We start from the raw sequence: 3,753 nt of genomic DNA, 5'->3' as shown, positions 1-3,753 counted from the left end.
CTAATGATTTATTAATTTTCTTTATCTTCTCCAAGAACCAACTTTTAGTTTTATTGATCGTTGCTATCGTTTCCTTCACTTCTTTTTCATTTATTTCTGATCTGATCTTTATGATTTCTTTCCTTCTAACTTTGTGGTTTTCTTTTTCTTCTTTCTCTAATTGCTTTAGGCGTAAGGGTAGGTTGTTTATTTGAGATGTTTCTTGTTTCTTGAGGTAGGATTGTATTGCTATAAACTTCCCTCTTAGAACTGCTTTTGCTGCATCCCATAGTTTTTGGGTCATGGTGTTTTCATTGTCATTTGTTTCTAGGTATCTTTTAATTTCCTCTTTGATTTCTTCAGTGATCTCTTGGTTATTTAGTAATGTATTGTTTAGCCTCCATGTGTTTGTACTTTTTACTCTTTTTTTTTTTCCTGTAATTGATATCTATTCTCATAGCATGGTAGTTGGAAAAGTTATATGATTTCAATTTTATTAAATTTACCAAGGCTTGATTTGTGACCCAAGATATTATCTATCTGGAGAATGTTCCATGAACACTTGAGAAGAATGTGTATTCTGTTGTTTTTGGATGGAATGTCCTATAAATATCAGTTAAGTCTATCCTGTTTACTGTGTCATTTAAAGCTTGTGTTTCCTTATTTATTTTCATTTTGGATGATCTGTCCACCGGTGAAAGTGGGTGTTAAAATCCGCTACTCTTATTATTGTATTTGCTTTCGATTTCCCCTTTTATGGATATTAGCATTTGCCTGTTTATTGCAGTGCTCCTACGTTGGGTGCATAAATATTTACAATTGTTATATCTTCTTCTTGGATTGATCTCTGGATCATTATATACTGTCCTTTTTCTCTCGTAATAGTCTTTATTTTAACGTCTATTTTGTCTGATATGAGAATTGCTACTCCAGCTTTCTTTTGATTTCCATTTGCATGGAATATCTTTATCCATCCCCTCACTTTCAGTCTGTATGTGTCCCTAGGTCTGAAATGGGTCTCTTGTAGACAGCCTATAGACGGGTCTTGTTTTTGTATCCATTCAGCCAGTCTGTGTCTTTTGTTTGGTTCATTTAATCAATTTACATTTAAGGTAATTATTGATATGTTGGTTCCTGTTACCATTTTCTTAATTGTTCTGGGTTTATTTTTTAGGTCTTTTCCTTCTCTTGTGTTTCCTGCCTAGAGAAGTTTCTTTAGCATTTGCTGTAAAGCTGGTTTGATAGTGCTGAATTTTCTTAACTTTTGCTTATCTGTAAAGGTTTTAATTTCTCCATCAAATTTGAATGAGATCCTTGCTGGGTAGAGCAATCTTGGTTGTAGGTTTTTCCCTTTCATCACTTTATATATGTACTGCCCCTCCCTTCTGGCTTGCAGACTTTCTGCTGAAAATTCAGCTCTTTACCTCATGGGGATTTCCTTATATGTTATTTGTTGCTCTTCCCTTGCTAGTTTTAATATTTTTTCTTTGTATTTAATTTTTCATAGTTTGATTAATATGTGTCCCAGTGTGTTTCTCTTTGGGCTTATCCTTTATGGTACTCTCTGTGTTTCCTGGACTGGATTGACTATATCCTTTCCCATGTTAGGGAAGTTTTCAACTATAATGTCTTCAAATATTTTCTCAGACCCTTTCCTTTTCTGTTCTTCTTCTAGGACCCCTATAATTCGAATGTTGGTGTGTTTAATATAGTCCCAGTGGTATCTGAGACTGTCCTTAATTCTTTTCATTCTTTTTTCTTTATTATGCTCTGTGGTATTTATTTCCACTATTTTATCTTCCAGGTCATTTATCTGTTCTTCTGCCTCAGTTATTCTGCTATTGTTTCCTTCTAGAGTCTTTTTAATTTCAGTAATTGTGTTGTTCATCACTGTTTGTTTGCTCTTTAATTCTTCTAGATCCTTGTTAAATGTTTCTTGTATTTTCTCCATTCTGTTTCCAAGATTTTGGATCATCTTTACTATCATTACTCTGAATTCTTTTTCAGGTATATTGCCTATTTGTCTTCATCTATTTCATCTTGTAGGTTTTTACCTTTCTCCTTCAATTGTAACATATTTTTTTGTCATTTCTTTCTTTCTTTTTTTTTTTTTTTTTTTGATGGGTGGTGCTGGATTCCTGTCTTACTTGTTGTTTGGCCTGAGAGGTCCAGCCCTGACGTTTGTAGGCAGTTGGATACAGCTGGGTCTTGGTGCTGAGATGAGGACTTCTGGGGGCCCTCACTCCAATTGACATTCCCTGGGGTCTGAGGTTCTCTGTTAGCGCAGCAGTTTGGACTTGGAGCTCCCACCACAGGAGCTTGGGCCCAACCTCCCCCCTGGGAACCAAGGTCCTGCAATCTTCGTTTTATGGTTAAAGAAAAAAAGGAGGAAAGAAAAAATGGAGCAGTACAATATTGAAGAATAAAAAACAAAATAAAATTGGAAAGATAAAAAATATATTAGGAAATATTAAACTATAATTGGAAAAAGTGCAACAAAGTAAAATAAAACCACAACCAAAAAAAGAAAAAAAAGGAAAGAGGGAACAAGCCAAAAGGAGAGATCACTAATGAAGTATAAAGAATAAAATAAAATTAAAAAATAAAAGATTTATTAGGAAAAATAAAAATATAAAAGAATCAGCAGTGATGAATCAACAAGGTAAAACAGAACCCCAATCTAAAATAGGAAAAAAGAAAAGAAAAAAAACAAAAATAAACTTGGCTATGGGGGCAGAGTTTAGGTGGGGGTGGAACTTAGGTGGGGCAGGGTTTATGGTGGGGTGGGACCTCGGCGGGTAGGGTGGTGACATTTGAGCATGGGGCAGGGCCTCTGCTTAGGATGTGCACAGAATGGGAGAGGCAGCATGTCAAAAGGAGGGCCTCTGGAGTGTGAGGTTCCAGAGTTTGGAAGTAGGGCCCTAAGTGAGGGTGTGTGGGTGGGGTTTAGGCCCAGTGCGTTAGAGGGGGTCTCCGAATCTAGAGTTAGGGCCCTGGGTGGGGATGTAGGGGAGGTGCTTGGGCTCTGCGCTGCAGGAGGGAGGCTCCAAGGTCAGAGGATTGGGCCCGGGAGCCCAACAGGCTTCCCTGTGCCTAAGCAGACAGGGAAATCACTGGCCCCATACCCTTCCATTCCTTTGCACCCCTCCTCCACTGTCTCCCCCAGGGTCTTCCCCATCACCACTGGACCCCTAACCATGGGTGGGTCCCTCTGCATGTGGGAACTCCTTACCTCCCACAGTCATCCCTCAGGGGTCCTGGTCCCGGAGGTCCAGCCTTTACTTTTACTCCCCCTTCCCTCCCTCCCACTCCCTCAGGACCTGAGTGGGTGGAGGGGGCCTAGATGGGCAGAGGATCAGGCCCAGTATCTCTATAGGTTCCTGGGAGTCCAAGTGGGCAGGGGACACCTGGCCATGGTCCTTTTGATCCTCTGCCCTCCCAATGGCTCCCCAATTTCCCCCTTCGGGCATGGGGTCCCTTCCCTTCCCCCAGCTGCCCCTCAGGGATGCCAGTCCCATCCCACCTCCACTTCTCCTCCCCCTTCACTCCCCCCATGCCCCTTGTCCTACCCCATCGCTGGGGGTTCCTCCTGTCCCCTCAGGTGTCCACGGTCCCCCACCAGTGCCTGGTAGGTGCCATTGTTGTGAGGAGACGCAAATTTCATGTCTCCTAGTATGCCATCTTGACTCAGTGTTTTCTTCTTTCATTTTTAAAATGTTGAAAACTTTCAAACCTGTAGAAAAATTGAAAGAACAATGCAGTGGGTCTGTATAT

The sequence above is a fragment of the Kogia breviceps genome, chromosome 9 (genome assembly GCF_026419965.1).
Source record: "Kogia breviceps isolate mKogBre1 chromosome 9, mKogBre1 haplotype 1, whole genome shotgun sequence".
In the NCBI taxonomy this organism is placed as follows: Eukaryota; Metazoa; Chordata; class Mammalia; order Artiodactyla; family Physeteridae; genus Kogia; species Kogia breviceps.
The sequence above is the reverse complement of the archived record's forward strand: the minus strand, read 5'-3'. Positions refer to the sequence as shown.